Below are 19,304 nucleotides of genomic sequence, written 5' to 3' on the forward strand. Positions count from 1 at the left end.
ATAATTTTTGCCCCTTGCCCTCCAAGGTCAACCAAGTTCCAGGGGACTATGGAACATCTCTCAAAATGTCCTGTAAATGTGGTGAGTCATCTGTTCTCTTGTTCAGTGAGGCCATGGAGACACCACGAGATGTACTTGAACCAATGTTCAGTCTACAAAGAGGAGTGCCAACTTAGAGGAAACATCTCATTCATGCTTCCAAGTGAAGCCAGACATGGTCAAATAGGACCTTTGACTTATCTTCACATCAATTGAACTGGTAAAGAAAGGAGCCAGGAGCTCCTCCCAAGCCCATGTGACCCCTGAGGAACAGATCCTCAAATGACCTTAAGTGTAAAAATAAATTGATTTATTTGGGACAACTGTATGGTCTTAAACACCCAAAAGGAAAGTATAACCAAAGAGTAAAGTCATCAGTATATTTCTTTAAGAGTTCAAGGGATTACACTTCCCAGACATTAGGCTTAAGTCTATATAAAAAGTTATTTAGACAATTATTTCTCATTGATGATTTTATTCCTAACCAGAAAGTGCTGTTCAGATGTAAGACTTCAAATCTTGGTCTCCAATACTGCAGTGCCCACCTGTAGCTAAGGGAGACAACCAGCTATTGTTTCAACAACTATTTCTTGTATATTGACTGTTACCGAATGACATCAAAAGAAGCTAGGATGGAGAACATTTAATGTTGATATTCCTATTTTAAATTCAACAATCTTACCTTTTTCAAAATTCTTAAATCATCTGATAATAATGCCTATAATGTTTCATGGTTAATCATGACATTTACCTTTGGTTTAAGATAGATTTATTTTCCATTAACAAAACCTCCTTAACTCCCTACCAAAAATTGTGATTACCTGACATGTGTACCTGCTAACAGGTACACATTAAAGAAGCTTCTTTTTACCACAGATGGAAACTATTACAAGTTCTACAATTCATCAAACACAAAGAATTAGTGTCTGTGGGGTGTCCAGACTTAAATGACACATTACAATACAACCTCTATACTTAAGGCTCAGGGAGCATAACAGAACAGGGGGATAAAGGAATGCGCATCGCTCAACTGTCACCAGTGAAGTTTCCTCATGCGACAGATGGTGATTTACTCAGAAAGCCACAACTGGCCAAAGTGCAGAGAATAAGAGACTGCAGAGTGCTTATTCCTGAACAGGACACCTATATCAAACCTCTGCCACCCAAGGCTCAGGGGTCAGAACGATTTTAAGAGCCAGAGTGCTGGATGACCAGAAGGAAACAGAGTTTTCCAGACAGCTTGGAAGTTACTCATACAACCTCACAGCAATGGTGACAGCCTGCATAAGACCCAGGCAATCCCAAGCCAGACAAAACCCAGCATAGAAGTGGGGAAGTGGGGAAGAGTTCCCATCCTTAGTTGAGGAACTATTGGCAGCCAGTAACTGCTAGGAGGGATGAGGGAGTTGGATGTGACGCTAGATAGGTTAGCTGGGTCCAATGGATGGATGCACACTGAGGAACATCTGAAGACACGAGCTTGGCTCAACAGGGCAAAAGTATATAAAATTGGGCCAAGGGGGCCTTATGAAAGGTGTGTAGATAGGAGAGGGATTTAAACGTAACCAAAATGTACTGTATGAAATTCACAAAAATTCAGTAAAATTGTAATAAAAATTGTGTTGATTAGGGAAAAGGGAGAAAAAATAAAGAGAGATAGCTCAGCAGTTTAAAAAGCACCTTACATGTAATCAGGAAGATGGGAATTTGGATCCCAGCACCTATGTAATAAGCCAGTAGTTCCACAAATGGAGCTTGAAGGGGCCCAACACCTTCTTCTGGCTTCTGCAGGCCCACAAGCATGCACACTTGTCCTGCCCCCCACCTGCATTCACATACACTCACACACAGAGGTAGATGGGGAAATATGTAAATAAAATTTTAGAAAAATTAGGAAAAAAAATAATTGTCAGAAATTATTAAGACTTCTACCATACAAAAGTGGTATTTGGAAATACACAAGATTGACCTTTTTTCTTTTCATAAAATAGAAAGATGCCCAGCACACTCACATCACAGAAAAATGAACTTTTGCTATAAAAAAAGAAACCATATTTTTGCTCATGTCACAATGAGGAGAATAAACTGTCTGGTACATTAATTTAGTGATGAACAGCACAATAGAAATAATGGATATAAGTTTTTCTGTTTTACTTGATGTAGCAGAAAGGAACAGACACGCCGGAGAAAAGTGAAAACTAATCTTGGAAAGTTTGTGAATTTACCATAATCATATCCTGCTTACATTTTATCCCATGTGTTTAAAAGTGGCAGATCATAACCATTTAGTATTCCTATGCCCGCATACTATTGTTTATTTTATGCTTTTAATCTTCATTTTGACTAAGTTACATATTCTGTATTTCAGAACACCTTTTAAACGGCATGTCTATTTTAATACATCGAACTGCCATGTTCATTACTTTAATATCATGTTCATTAAAAATGTGATCCAGCACCCCCCAAAAAAGTGGTATTGGGTGTACCTCTGTTAATGTGTGTTAAGTGTAGTGATCATTAAGTCTGGTTTTGGAATATTATTTGGTCTCTTGTATTCGACTTTATTGTATTCTACTTTATTGACCATGAAAGGATGTGTTAAATTTTGTGTACTGTTAGGGAATAAAATGGAAAACTAGGATTATTATCGTATGCTGTTTTATTTGTCATGGTTGCCTTTCCAGTTCAGAAATGCTTCTTTACATTTGAATTATCATATTTCAAAAAATCATATGCTGCTACAATCTTTCTCATGGTTTCAGACTTTTGTCTTAGACTGAAGACAGTTCATTCTTTTCTGGGCACAAGATCTCATAAGTTCTGTGCATGCAGAAGTTCTGTTTTTTGAGTTTGAATCCATTCCACCCTAACCCTTCTCCCAATTACAGGAAACATACCATTAATATTTTATTCATGTATGCATTGCATGAATGCTTTATAAAATGCACTAATAATTAGAAAAAGAAGATATTATGTTTTAGCAAAAATAAGTTAAGCAGAGTAGTTTAAACCAAGTTGGCAATACCTTTGGCATGTGATCCTAGCCTAATGGGGATGCAAAAGTAGTAGAAACGGAAGTGAAGCCTACACAAAATTCACTGCAAGAGGAACGTTATAATTTTCCCAAATTATCCACGGGAGCATTTTTGGAACAACTTGATTCAAATTATCTGCTTTTCATAAAATATTTGAATGGGTCTAACTAATATTATTATTAATTAATAATCAGCTTCTCTCAGGTAATCTGTATTACTTACAAATTACAGCATGAATTATTGCTACAGGATGGTTATGAGATGTCAAATGGCCAGGAATAGCAAGCAACACTGCACAGGCTTTGGAGGGTGGAGGGTGGCTTAGTGGAAATCCAGGAACCACTCATGATTGATAATGTTGTCCATATTTTATCTGCTATGCTAAATACTATATTTGCTTTTCTATCCAAATACAGATAAAATGATGACCAATTCACAAGACAATCAAAGAGTACTTATTTGTATAGTTTTTAAAAGCCAAATTTAGAGAAATAAAACAATTAAGTCATTTGTTCAGGTCTCCCTTTCCTCCCTGCCTCCCTCCCTCCCTTCCTTCCTTCCTTCCTTTCCTTCTTCTCACCTTCCGTCTTTAGACCCCATTTCACTGTATAGGCTAGGTTGGTCTTGAGTTTGCTATCCTCCTGCCTCAGCACTGGGAGTGCAAGCATGCATCCACTTTCCTGGCAACATTGTATTCCTGAGTCAAGCTGGTAGAAGGCTGTTTGTGAAGTCTATAGAAGGTCTAAAATATAAGAAAACACTCAAACTCACAAATATCTTCCTATTTTCCTTCATAAGATCTGAACGATGTGTTTTTGTGATTATTCGTTTGAATTAATATAAATATCTTGTAACACAAATTATGAAATAAAATACACTCCTTCTGTTATAACGGGAGGTCCAGTCTCTTCACTTTACAAATAAACTAAAAGGCTATGATGATTAAGTGACATTGATAGTGTTACATGGTCAGCTAATGGCAAAACTAGACTCAAACACAAGTCTCCTAAGACATTAATCTTTCTATGACACCACAATGTAGCCACAAGGAAACAACTTAAGTGAGGCCATAGGATCCAAAGTCCTACAGCTCATTCTTTAAAATGTTCTAAGGTCAGGGGCCCAGTGAATTATAGTGCTTGCCGTGCTTTCAGAAGACTCGAGTTCAGTTCAGCACCCACATGGTGGGTCACAAGGGTCTGTAACTTCAGTTCCTTGGGGATCTGACACCCTCTTCTGGTTTCCAGGGGCACGATACATACATACATATGATGCACATAGACACATATAGGCTAAATACTTATACACATAAAATAAAATAATGGAATAAATGTTCCAGGGTAAAGAGTCTGACAAAGTTAAGAATTGAGTTTTAATTTTTTTAATCCTCATTATCTTTTAAACAATTGTATCTGTCACTTTAAGAAATAAGAGACACTTTACTATAATTATGCCCAGTGTATGTCTGCTTACACTGGTCAGCAATATCACCCCCATAATAACTTGAAGCATCCCTTGGCTTTTTTCTTGAAAACATGTCTCCAGGCAAGGAAAATGATTTGTAGTCTCTGGAGGCAACTGGAGAAAAATAGATTTCCATTACAACAGCCCTATGACAAGTACAATGTGTTAATTTCACAAAACGCCTTGCTGACATAAATGACCTGGTTTCATGAGTCCTTTTAAATGGTCGTCTCTTGATGCTGTGCTGCTCAGAGATTACAGCTGAGAACAGGAAGATGCTGTGCAAAGGTAACTGAATATATTTGTGTGCCAAAAATCACCCACTGAAAAGGCCCAGTAAGTGATTTGATTTCAGTGCAGTGATATCTGTGAAATATTGCAACAGGGCACATCAGCCCTGCCTCCTCAGTGCTACACCTTCCTACAGCAACAAAACAACCACTTATAACGACTCTCACATTATGCTGATGTTCTAATTGATCAAACGGAAGTTTCCCAGATGTCTTACCTAAATGCTGTCATGAGTGAAAAATATTACGTGTAAGTCAATATTTCATGTGAAAATCACCATGAAAGATCTGTGCAACTTCCAAAAATTTAAATACAAATGACTTTGTCACAAAGCCATTTGACCAAGTCTTTCCAATTCAGTAAATCCGGGTGGCACGGAGAAATGGAGAAGTTTTAATTAGAAATAAAAATAATTAAAGTGTTGGGACTTAGGGAAGCATTTGCAGTGTGGGTAAATGCTATAGGGAATTTTACCATTTAGGACAGCGAAGGTAAGTCTGGAGAGTAATTTAATAACTACATTCATATATTATGTCCTCTGCTGATAAGTATAATAACAGAGTACATGAGAAGCACAAAATTATTTCCAGGTATTTGAACATATTCAAGCACATTTTTTTTTCATTTAATTCAGCTTAAGTCCTGCTCCACCTGAATAAGAACAGGCGTAGGTCTATTTCATTTTGGCAGTATGATACAAACTTCATGCAGTTCTTTCAAATTAAACTTCTCCACTGTTTCTAATCCACATCGTAGTGACACTTTCACTTTGTGGAAGAGTTTACCAATATGTTTAATCCATACAATGTTCTTTAAGCCACTGTGTAATGAAAGGTCTATGGAAGGGGCTGGGCTTTCAAGCTGCCATCTTATATTATGACTGATTCCTCCACTCGCTTCCAATTTGATATTGGATATCAGAAGGTAAAGAACCTGGGTATCTTAGCAACAGGTGGGATTTTCTTTTCCATGAATTAACGCATAGAGGTTTCTTTTAGACTGCAGCCCTCTGTGTTAAGCATAGCTGACTATGGCCTGAGTGTAAGGATTGCATCTTGCGGTGTGTTCAGAGGTGTGTGTGTGTGTGTGTCTGACTGTGTCTGTCTGTCTGTCTCGGTGTTTGGTTGTTTAGGAGTACATGAATACATGTGTCATACAAAGGGCACTTTGCAACAATATTGCTGTCTTCATTGAATATATTATGACTACAGATAGATAGTTCAGTCAGACACCCAAATATATTTTATAAGGCAGATAATCTTAGATGACTGTATAAAGCTGTCACTCTCCTTATGGGTTTTAATTCTTTTATTTGATTTTTTAAAGTTTGTTTTATTGACTTTTTGTCTATTTCATACAGAACATCTCAATCAATCTTAATCATCTTTATATTCCCATCCCCACCGGCACCCTCCCATAGCCTCCCCACTGGAGCCCATATACTCTGTCATCCCTGTTAAGTCCCATGCAAACTCAGACAGACAAAACCCAGAATAGAACTGGGAAAATGAACAGTAGACTCCAATCTTATCTGAAGAAATATTGGCAACTGGTTGCTGCTAGGTGAAGAAGAGCTGATCTTCCTAAAGTTTGACTCCTTTTAAGACAGGGTCTCCCTGTAGCCACAGCTAGCCTAGAACTTGTTATGTAGACCAGGCTAGAGATCTGCCTGCCTCTGTCTTGAAAGTGCTGGGATTAAAGGTGTGTGCTACCATGCCTGATTTCTTGTATTTTTTAAAAAATATTTTTATTAATCTATTTTCCACTAAACTGGAAAATCTGAAAGAAATGGATACATTTATAGATATGTATGGCTTAACAAATTAAATCAAAATGACAAAAATAATTTAAACAGCTCCATAAAAATAAATGAGCTAGATGAGGTAATTTAAAAATCTCCCAACTACAAAGAACCCAGGACCAGATGCATTCAGTGCATAATTCTACCAAACCTACAAAGAACTAACACTAATACTCCTCAATTGTCCCATAAGATAGGAAAGGGAGGACCACTGCCAAATTCTTTCTATGAAGCCAATATTACTGTGATCCTAAAACCGAACAAATACCTAAAAAAAGAAAATTACAGGCCCATCTCTCTGATGAACATTCTCAATAAAGTACTTGCAAACAGAATGTAAGAACACATCAAAAAGCATCCACCATGATCAAGTCGGCTTCATCCCAGAGATGCAGGGATGGTTCAATATATGTAATCAATAAACATAAACAAATTCAAGGACAGATAGCATGTGATTAGCTCGGTAGATACAGAGAAATCTTTAACAAAATCCAACATTCATTCATAATAAAGGTCATGGAGAATCTAGGGATACAGGAGACATATCTCAACATAATAAAGGCAATATACAACAGGATCACAAACAACATCACACTGAATGGAAAAAATTCAAAGTATTCCTATTAAAACCAGGAACAAGATAAAGATGCTCACTCACTACATTCTTGTTCTTGAAGTCTAAAGTGCTTCAAGTGATGTAGTGCTTACAGTCTTAGCTAGAGTCATAAGACAACTATGGTGATAAAGGGGATAGAAATTGGAAAGGAAGAAGTCAAAGTATCTCTATTTGCAGATGATATTCACCTATGCATAAATGATCCCAAAGACTCCACCAGAAGACTTCCAGAGCTTATATGATATTCAGAAAAGGAACACTATGTAAAATTAACATCACCAAACCAGTAGCCTTCCTATATACTAACAACAAACATACTGAGAAAGGAATCAAAGAAATGATCCCATTCATGATAGACTCAAAAAAAAAAAAACCAAAATAAAGTAGACTGAATCTAACCAAGAAGGTGAAGGATTTGTATAATAAAATCTTTAAGACACTGAAGAAAAAACATGTCAGGATACCAGAAGATGAAAAGACCTCCCATGTTCATGGGTTGATAGGATTAATATTGTGAAATGACCATCCTGCCAAAAGCCATCTACAGATTCAATGCAATCCTCATTAAAATTCCAACACATTTTTTCACAGAAGTTGAAAAAAATCTCTAATTTCATATGAAAGAATAAGAAACTCAGGATCCCCCAATAATCCTGAATAATAAAAGAAGAGCTGGAGGTGTCACCATACCCTACTTCAAAATATACTACAGACTATAGTAATAGAAGCAGCATTGTACGCACATAAAAACTAACATATTGATCAGTGGAATGGAACTGAGAACCCAGATTTAAGTCCACGCATTCATAGTTCCATGATTTTTGACAAAGGGACCAAAAACATCCATTGGACAAAAGGCAGCATGTTCAACAAATGGTCATGAACAAATTGGATAGCAACCTGTAGAAGAATAATACTAGATCCCTCAATCTGCACAAACCTCAAGTCCAAATGGATCAAGGACCTCAGCATAAGAACTGATACCTTGAGTCAGATAGAAGAGAATGTAGGAAATACACTGGAACTTGAAGGTACAGGAAACAACTTTCTGAATGGGACCCTGAAGAGGCATTAAGACTAGCAACTGACAAATGGGTCCTCCTGAAACTAAAAAGCCTCTGTACAGCAAAAGACACCATCATTCAAATAAAGAGGTAACCTCAAGAATGGGAAAGTCTTTCCCAGCTCAATATCTGACAAAGAGTTGATATCTAGAATACACAAAAACTGAAAACACTAAACATCAAACAAACAGGCCAGTTAGGTATTGGGGCATGGAACTAAACAGAGAATTCTCAAATGATAAAGCACAAATGGCTGAGAAATATTTTTCAAAAGTTCAACATCTTTATCCATCAAGGAAATGCAACTTAAAACTACTTTGAGGTTTCATCTTACCCCCATCAGAATAACTAAGATCTAAAAGACAAATGATGGCAAATTCTGTGGAGGCTATGGAGAAAGGATAATATTTACTGCTGGTGGGAGAAAAAACTGGTATAGTCACTATGGAAATAAGTGTAGAGTTTCCTTAAAAAGCTAAAAATAGATCTCCCACATGATCCAGTCGTACCACTCTTGGATATATACTACCTCTTGGGTATCCTACTACCAAGATAATGTTCATTGATGCTCTAGTCACAATAGCCATGAAATGAAAATAACATACACATCCATCAACTGATAAATGGATAATGAAAGTATGGTAAATTTACTCAATGGAATAGTCAGCTGTTAAGAAAAATGAAATTATGAAATTTGCGTGTAAATAGATAAAACTGAGAACAATCATCCTGAGATAACCCAGACCTAGAAAGACAAAAGTTACATGTTCTCTTTCTTTTGTGGATGCTAGCCTTGAGCTTTTAGATTGATGTGTTTCAACTGGAAAATCCTTAGAGATCAGGAAATTAATAAGCATCCATGTGAGATGGTTCCTGGGAGGGGAGATAGAGTGCAGTGATATAAATAAGAAGTGGAAATAATGGGAAGGCTGGGTTTAATGTGGTGGGGAATGGAGGTTGGGGCAGAAAAGGGCTTGAGGGAGGATAATTGCCCCTAAATGCCTTCTGAAAGAGTCATGTGGAAACCTACTATAGTTTCTTTCAATATATTCATATACAGTATAAAATAGTTTAAATGTTATTACCCTATAATGGGGTTCATTGGCATTAACAGACACCACAAGTTAGCAAATGAAAAGTCTAGTGCCAAGAACAGACTTTCTTTCAGAGTCATTGACTAGAGAGCCCATAGACCCTCAAACAGCATTAACTTGGTTGTGCTCCAGAACTTGATAGTAAGATACTATTGTTGAAGACACAACATACCTGAGTCACAGAACAAACAAGAAGAAATCAATCTGGTACTGATCTCTAAGCTTCATCTCTGCTGGCTAGCTTTCACAGTAGGAGAAGGTGCCATGCATGCTCCTGGCAGAGAAGGGTAATCATCAGTCTTACCCAGTTGTGAACCCTGCAAGCTACAATAACAACTGGTTTGGCAAAACATGGCCACTGGTGCAATAGTGGCATGAATACTATGGGAATAACCAATCACCTTCTAATTGGATTAAGGCCTGACTCACAAAATGGAGTCCATACCAGATACTGTTATTAGGGCCAAGAACCTGCAGCTACAGAAGTCCCAGGCTTTAGGGGAGAACCTACTACTATCATGCCTCTAAGAGAGATGACCCTAACTGCTCTTGCAGAGGACCCAGTTTCGATTCCCAGCCACCCACATGGTGGCTAACAGCCGCTTTTAACTCCAGTTCCAGGTGATCCAACATCTTCTTCTGAACTCCACTGGCACTGCATGACATGGATGCACCTACCTATATGCAGGCAATACACTCATACACATAAAATAGAAATAATAAATAGAATATTAAAAAATAAGTTGACTCATAATGATTTGTTGTCATACCTATAGATTAGGGCATCTCTCAATTCTCAACCAGAAAAGTTTTTTCTTGTAGCATACAGCGATTAACACAGAGACACACACCGTACAGAGACTAGGCTGACAGTGCTCACCCTTAAAGGGGAACTTCTATATCACACTCTCTTCTCCCAAGGCTCAGGGGTTACTGAGAAAGAAGGGGCAGAAAGATGTTAGGAGTCAGACACGGTAGACAATTACAAGGAAACCATGCTGAGTGTACACCATAGGGTACTTGCACATAGGAACCCACAGTATTTATGACAGCATCAACAAGACCTGTGCGTATCCAAGTCACACAGGGACCCAGTATAGATGGAGTAGGTGAGCAAGACGTTCAAGCCCTAGCTAAGGATCTATTGGCAATTAAAACATGGTGGGAGAGGGAGTTTACTGGTGTGGCACCTGGTGGGTTGACCAGATGATGAGGGATAGACCCACATCCAAAAGCATTTAGGAAATATAGATTAGACTCAATAGGCCTTTAAATAAAAAGAGAACTAATAATAGATGACATGAAATCAGAGCAGGGTGAGGGTGGTGAGGTGGAGCGGGCCTGAATATGATCAAAATGCATTGTATGAAAATCTAGAATCAATAAAAATATTTTAGAAATATGTATTGTTATTATTGAATTATGTGTATATATGTGAGGAGGTCATGGGGGAGGTTGTCACATGAGTGCAGTGCTGTGAGTAGCTAGATGTGGGTGCTGAGAATCAAACTCATGTCCTCAGGAAGACCAATACATGTTCTTAACCACTGAGCCATCTCTGCACAGCCCCTTGCGTTTATTTCTATGTATTGCATAATTCCCTTCACAAACACCACTTTGGAAGTCTAACAAATTTCTCTATTTTTGGAGTACCAGGTTCACAAAAAAAATCAACCGCCTTTTTTTCCCCATAATGTTCACTCTCTTGTCTCCTGAATGAACTACATTTAAAGACTTAAAAGATTATTTCTGTACTTTAGTTTCTTGCATTTTAGAAATTTTTATGAAACCCTGTAAGGGAGGAATGTCATTGATATAACCAGTTGAAAACCATTTTAACTTTATGAAAATTTGTTTGTAATATGTTTTCCATTCATTTCTCTTCGTACAGGGTCCTTTCTCCAATGTTCCTATTTCAGAACCATTTTTCATATTAAGAGAGCATATCAAAAACCCTCCAGATTCTGTTCTCATCAACTCTCCTTGGGCCTTGGCCCCTTTCTGCAGAGACTGTCAGAGAGCAGTTGATTAGGTGGGGTGAGCTAGCCAAATCCCACTTCCAGGTGCCCAGCCCTCTGCTCTGGAACTACTACTAATCCTGCACTACTCCAGAACTCACCCCTTCTCTGCTAGCTAGTAAGAAACGGCCCAGCCTGTTCCTATTGGCCTCCTTGGACCTTGGTCCCTTAATGTTGAAGATGACAGAGAGCATCTGAGTAGCTAGAGAGTTATCCAAATCCCACAATGGGCAATAAATAAAAATGAAATAATGAAATTTTCAGGTAAATGGATGGAACTAGAAATTATTACACTAAATGAAGTAACACGGAGGAAAAAATACTGATGTCTGTTCTCTCTCACTTGTGGATCTTAGCTCCAAATCCTTAGATGTGAGACTATACCCTGATGTAACCCCAGAAGCCATGAAAATGGAAAGGAACCATGGGGGTAAAGGGGAAGAAGGAGCTTGTGAGAAGGGGGTACCAGGAGACAGGTGTTACCAAGTGGGAAATGGGGAAAGGGAGATCCTGGGGAGGGACTTGGGACAGTTATACAGAGGCAGTGAGAGGTGAGATAAATAATGCTTAGATAGTGTCGAAAAACCATAGGAAAATATATTAGCTCAAAGACCTACCAAAAAACACACATACTATGTATACTATACTATATATACATACTATATTATACATATAGCATATGAGTTTATATGTATAGCTGAAGGCTATATAACAAAAATCACAGTGCAGGGCAGGCAAAACCTCCTTTTAAGTTGTTGGTCAGGATGGACTGTGAGTCTCCCAAAATAACATAGGCTATTCCAAAGCCCTTGATTGACTTCCAGAATTTGAAGATAAGACCCCATTGCTAAAGACAGGACACACTTTGGACACAGAATTTGGAGAAATCCAGCAAGAACTGACCAAGAAGTCTACTTTCTGAAGAATTCCACTCGTTATCGAGGATACTATGGAAGCTACTGAGGGAGAAAACCAATCAACGGTCATACCAGCTATAAAGCCTAATAAACAACAATGACTGGTCCAGCAAACAGCTGCTATTGGTTCAGTCTTAGCACTTTTAACTTGGGAATAATTCATAATTGTCTAATTGGAATTAAGGCCCATTCAATGGGAGGGAACTTATGTGTGGTGCTGTAAACATAGCTAAAATCAGACGGCTGGAGAAGCCAAAGATTCTAGAGAAAAACTTACTTTTGCCATATCCCTAGACCAATTTAATTTCTAAATAAGTATACTTTCATTTATAGACAAGTGTACCTCTCAATATTCTTTAAAGAAGCTTCTCTTTCAACAGATGAAGACTACTGCAAAGTTCCACAACTGGGAAAAGCAGAGAATAACTGTCTGTGAGATGCTGATCCCTAAGTAACACATTTTCAATGCACCTCCACACATGAGATAAATACATCTTTCAACTCTCACCAGGTAGGTTTCCTTAGGCAACAGATGCTGATTAACTCAAAAATCTACAACCTGTAAATATGTAGGAAATAAGAGACTGCAGAGCTCTTATCCTGAATAGGACACCTGTTTCAAATGTCTGTCTCCCAAGGTTCAGAACTCATTGTAGAAGAGGGAGACAGAAGGATTGTAAGAAGTCAGAGGTAGTGGCTGACCACAATGAAAGAGAGTTTTCCAGATGGTTGTTCAGTTACACATATGAGCTCATAAGAATGGTGACAGCATGTGCAAGTTCCACGTAAATTCAAACGAGACAAAATTCCAGCATAGACATGGGGAAGTGGGTAAGAAATCTCAACCCAACCTAAGTAACGTTTGGTAGCCGATGGCTCCTGGGAGGAAAAGCAACAGTCTCTTACAGGGATGGGATTCTTGGTAGGTTGACCAGGCTCCAGTGGATGAACCCACACTGAGGAACATGTGGGGACACAAATTAGCCTGTAGGTTGTATTGTATATGGAGTACACTGAATTGGGTGAGAGACTGTGTGGGAAGGTAGAGGATATCTAAGTAACATCAAATTATATTGTATGAAAATTATAAAAATTTAATAAATTTAAAAAATAAAAGACTTCCAGTGTCTGAAAACAATTTATTTTGCAATTGGTGAGGCAAAAGAAATCTCTATGAATTGTTTACATGATGGCAGAATCACACAGATCTAAAAGGATGGATTGGTTTCAAGAGCAAAGCTGTTCTGATGTGTACTTGAGGCCCAGAAGATCTGCAGTATGTTTACACCATACTCTACGCTTTTGTTTTGGATTAATACTGTTTCCCTTTTGGAAATAAGACATCCACAAGTTATTTAAATGGCTGACCTGTGCAGTTTGTTCAAAGTGATGCTTTAATGTTTCCCATAAGCTGAAAGAAAAGAAAAAAGCATGAATTCACAATTTAACATTCCATCCACATGGGACAAAAATATTTTTGTCTTTCTTTAAAAAAGAATGAGGGATATGAGATACACTATAAAATTTAAATGTAAACTTATGTAAAAATAAGTAAAAATTCTATGTGTTCAGCATCTCAACCTTAAATCCAAAGACATAGACAGAGAAACATGCCAGCATTCACTGAGATCATTTGCAATCATCTTAGGAAACTGAACTTTTGGAAATGTGGATAGAAAGCCAGAGTTGATCAAATTCCCAGCATGTCTTTGTGAGTCCATGGAATTTACCCAATCAGTAACAGAGCACATCTGTTTTCTTGGAAGAAAGTAAGAATATAGAAATACAGACATTTTAAAAAATAACTTTGGATTGTCAAATGAATTCTTCCTTTTGGTGGACTCTATTCAGTTTTATAATAAAATCAACAAATCCAAATTCTGTCCTGAGACAAGTGAGCCGCTGCAAACTTGCTTGGCTTTAATGAAATCAGTGTTTTGCTGCTGCCTGGCAAATGCCAGCCACGGAAGCCACCTGGCCTCTCACTGCAAAACACACATGATTTTGTGCATGTGTTATTGAGTTGTTTGTTACTTCTGCCTCTCTCCTGAGGCCTGCAAGTAGAAAAACTCTGCTCCTGTATTTTACAGATGGAAATTATATATGTGTATCTTGAGAAAGTCAGAGGGTAACCTTGAACTCCTGATCCTATTCCACCTCCCAAATGCAGGTGTGTACAACCATGCCCTGTTTTATGTGACTTTTAATCTGCCCAGCCATGTCTCCCTTTTAGCTTTGCCCCTCTAAATGCCCCCTGAGCTCCTTTTCAATGCTTGTCTCTCTCACTCTCTCACTGTGCTAAGATCATTATGAACTACTTTGCACCAGGTGGCGCATTCAATTTGACTTCATATCATTTGGCTTGGATGTCTGCAAATCTTCACCTTAAAGGCCCTTCTCACTCAAACTTACATCACCTTTCAAAATTTCATCCAAGTATCCCAGCTAACTGGAGCTTTATTTATTTTTTCTTCACTTTATCAGGAAAAGTGTTTCAGATTTTATTATGACTTTGGAATTTGTACATCCATACATTTTAATAGACGATTGATCCTGGGATCCATCATGACATGCCTCCTCCCACTTCAATACCTGGTATAGAATAAGCATTCAATAAATGTTTGCTGAATGAATTGTAATTTGCAAAATATTTCTACTACCAAAAGCTATAATAAATGACCAAGAGAAATAAATGAGGTTGCAAATTAAAGTACATGCTAAACAGATTCAAATGACATTGCAAATAGTTTTAGTCTATTAAACATTAACTAGTAGTTATGAACTTATTTGATACAGTTTTTGACCAGCATTCAATTTTAGACCTATGTATTACTTTTCTGGTGCTGTGATAAAACACTGTGACCAAGGGAACTTATAAAAGGAAGAGTTTATTTGAGCTTATGGTTCTTGAGGGATTGAAGTCCATCATGGTGGGAAGGCATGCTGACCATCAGGAGGTGGCTGGAACAGGAAGTAGAGCACTCACATCTTCAAGCAGGCACAGGAAGCAGAGAGCCACTAGGAATCAGGCAAGACTTAAGAGCTCTCTAAGCCTCTCTCCAGTGAGTGCTTCCTCCAGCAAGACCATACCTTCTAAGACCTCTAAAACCAGTGCCACCAACGGGGGACAAAATACCTAAATACTTAGAGCCTTTGGGGAACATTCTCATTCAAACCACCACAACCTAACACAAGTATTTTGAAACCCAGTTATAAGGGCCTAATTAGTTGATTTTGATGGTTTATGACATAGTCACTTGTTCTTCCATCCCATGAACCAAAATCCAATACACCCTGTGGCCCCTGAAAACAATAAAACCTAATGGTCAACACCAAAATAATGAAATCAGTTTTCTTATTCACATGCCTTTTAAAAAATACTAACCAGGCCACAACATCCACGGGTAAGCCTTAGGGATAACATCCATGAACATCCATAAAGGCTCAGTTCCATAAGTCCATCCTGTCTCCCCCTCCCTGTGACTCTCCCTCATTGAACTTCCAGGTGGCACCCCACCTGCACTTCTGTCTGCTGATCCTATGAAGAATAAATTTCTTCTTTCATGACCTTTGGCTTCACTTCTGCTTTATGTCACCTGACCTCCCTCGGACCTCACTTTCCTCCTCAGGGCTCTCCCAGAGAATGGCCACCTCAGTGTGTAGCTACTCTCAGGAGAGAGAACTCAAGTGCAAGTCAGAAAGAGAATTACTCAGTCATGTTCACTGTTACTCTTTTTGGAACAGCTAGGAAATGAAAACAACCTAACTGTCCTTCAACAGATGAATGAATAATGAAAATATGGTACATATAAACAATGGCGTTCTGTTCAACTGTAAAGAAAAATAAAATCATGAAATTTGAGGGTAAATGGATGGAACTGAAAAGCATTATACTGAGTGAGGTAACCCAGGCCCAGAAAACAAAGCCAGACATTCTCTTTTATTTGGATCCTAGCTCTGAATCTTTAGACATGAGTATACAACCTGAAATGCAGAAGCCAGGAAAGTAGAAGGAACCATGAGGGAGGAGGTGTAGGAATGCCTTTTATAAATGGACATAATCTGGACTAATGCCTTTTAATTAACCCTAGCAAAACCATGTACTCTTGTGTTTTATGACATGGATCTCTGATCCTGTTTCCTTGACAACTTCAATTTGATACTCCACTCCCAAATATAAGGAATGAATGTGAGTATGATTGAGAATTAACATGTCAAAGCTCTGAAAGGTGACACCCCATCTCCATTGCATATAACAGAGATTAAGAAGGATGCATGACCTTTAGTTAAAGAGATATTCTAGAACTGGGATGGAAAAGCCAGATGGTCTGTTAAGATTATGGTAGAGTTGGGAGACAACCCACTATTATTCTAAAATGATGACTAAATTTATTTCTTGTCTTGGAACCTTAGAATCCTGGACTGACCTCTCCTGCTCAGAATCCCCACTACTTCCTGATCTTTTGCATCCAGACCAACCGAATCCCTCCCTGCAGGTCCCAGGAGCCCTCTGGGCCTGGTCCCACCCTCACCTCCCTTTGTTTCCCTAGGTTGCACAGCCTCCCAGTGTCCTGGTGCCAGCATTTTCCTGGGTAAGTCCAGTGGTGCCCACTCTGCTTTGAATCCCCCCAGCCTCATTAGAACACCATATAGAACACCAAATAGACAAGACCAGAAAAGAAACTCTCCATGGCACATTATAGTAAAAAAATTAAATGTACAGAACAAAGAGACAATACTGAAAGATGCAAAAGAAAAACAAATCACATATAAAGGAAAACCCATCAGGATTACAGCTGACTTTTTAGTGCAAACTATGAAAGCCAGAAGAGCCTGGACCAAAGTAATCCCAGTTTTAAATTACCGCAAATGCCAACCCAGATTACTATATCCAGCCAAAATGTCTATTATAGTCAAAGGGGAAAGAAAAATCTTCCATGACATAAATAGGCTGAAAGAACTCATGTCCACAAAACCAGTCCTCAGAGAGTTCTTGAAGTAATACAAAGAGCTGAGAAAGGAACCACTATACCCAAGGGGTTATGGAACCAGTATACCCAAGGGGTTATGGAAAGACATGCAATGAAGGTATAAGTGTGGAAATGCACAGCTATATCAAGAATGTGAACAGAAACAAAAATGACAGGATTTAATACACATATTTTTTAATTTTTAAAATTATTATTTTAATTTTATGTGTACCAGTGTATTGCCTGCATGTATGTGAATGCACCCATGTCATGCAATGCCGTGGAGATCAGAAGAAGGCTTCAGATTCCCCTGGAACTGGGTTTAAGGATGGTTCATAGCTGCCATGTGGGTGCTGGGAATTGAACCTGGGTCCACTGCAAGAGCAGTCAGTGCTCTTACCCACTGAGCCCTCTCTCCATCTTTCATTAATAACTTTAAAATTCAATGGACTGGACTCCCCAGGCAAAAGGCACAGACTAGTTGAATGGATTAAGAAACAAAACCCATCTTTTTGTTGTTTGCAAGAAACTCATCTTACTTTCAAAGCCAGGTACTACCTTAAGCTGAAAGGATGGAAAAAATATATATATACCAAGCAAATGATACTAAGAAAAGAGCAGGCACTGCAGTTTTAATATCTGATAAAATAGACATAAAACTAAAAGTAATGAGAAGAGATGAAGAGGGCCACTTCATTATGATCAAAGGAACAATAAACCAAGAAGATATTACAATCATGAACATATATTCACCAAACTCTGGTGCACCCAACTTCATAAAAACAACACTACAGGACCTTAAGACCCAGATTAATCCCAACTCATTAAGTGTAGGGGACTTCAAAACCCCATTGTCTCCATTAGAAATGTCAACAGGACAGAGAATTAACAGAGAGACATCTGAATTAATACCATATAGCAAATGGACCTAACAGGCATCTACCAAATAGTCCACCCAAGCACCAAAGAATATACATTCTATTCAGCACCCCATGTTACCTTCTCCAAAATTGAGCATGAACTGGGGCACAAAACAAATCTCAACAAATACAAAAGATTGAAATAATACAATGCACTCTATCAGACAACAATTCAATAAAGCTTAAAGTCAACACCAGAGAAACCCTAGTAACCACATGAACACATGGGGATTAAACAACACACTTCTGAATGATGAATGGGTCAAAGGAGAAATTAAGAAAGAAATAAAAGTATTACTGGAACTAAATGAAAAGGACAATACAACACAACAAAATGTGTGGGACACGTTGAAAGCAGTCCTTACAGGGAAGTTTATAGCTCTAAATGCCTATATTAAAAAATCAAGGCCAGCCTGCTCTACATGGTGAGTTCCAGGACAGCTGGGGCTACAAGGAGACCCTGTTTCAAAAAGACCCAATGACTTAACATCGCAACTCAAGACACTTGAAAAGCAACAACAAATGAAACCCAAACCAGGAGACAAGAAGAAAGAACAAAATCAGAGCAGAAATTAATGAAATAGAGACAAAGAAAATAATACAAAGAATCAATGAATCCAAGAGCTGGTTCTTGGTAGGAGAAACAAGATTGATAGACCACTAGCCCACTTAACCAAAAGAAGGAAAGAGCACCTCCAAATCAACAAAATCAGAGATGAAAAAAGGAAACATCACAACAGACACCAAAAAGATCCAGAACATTATAAGGGAATACTTAAAAAACCTATATGCTACTACATTTGAAAAACCTAAAGGAAATGATTGAGTATCTAAAACCATGGGGACCACTAAAACTAAAACAAGAAGAGATTAACAGCTTAAAAAGACCCATAACACATAAGGAAATTGAAACAGTAATACAAAACCTCCCGACTAAAAAAAGCCAAGGACCAGATGGATTGACAGCAGAATTCTATCAGACATTTAAAGAAGATCTACATCCAATACTACTTAATTTATTCAAAAAGATAGAAATGGAGGGAGAACTTCCAAATTCCTTCTATGAAGCCAGCAT

The sequence above is a fragment of the Nannospalax galili genome, unplaced genomic scaffold (genome assembly GCF_000622305.1).
Source record: "Nannospalax galili isolate Female #2095 unplaced genomic scaffold, S.galili_v1.0 scaffold202, whole genome shotgun sequence".
Lineage (NCBI taxonomy): Eukaryota > Metazoa > Chordata > Mammalia > Rodentia > Spalacidae > Nannospalax > Nannospalax galili.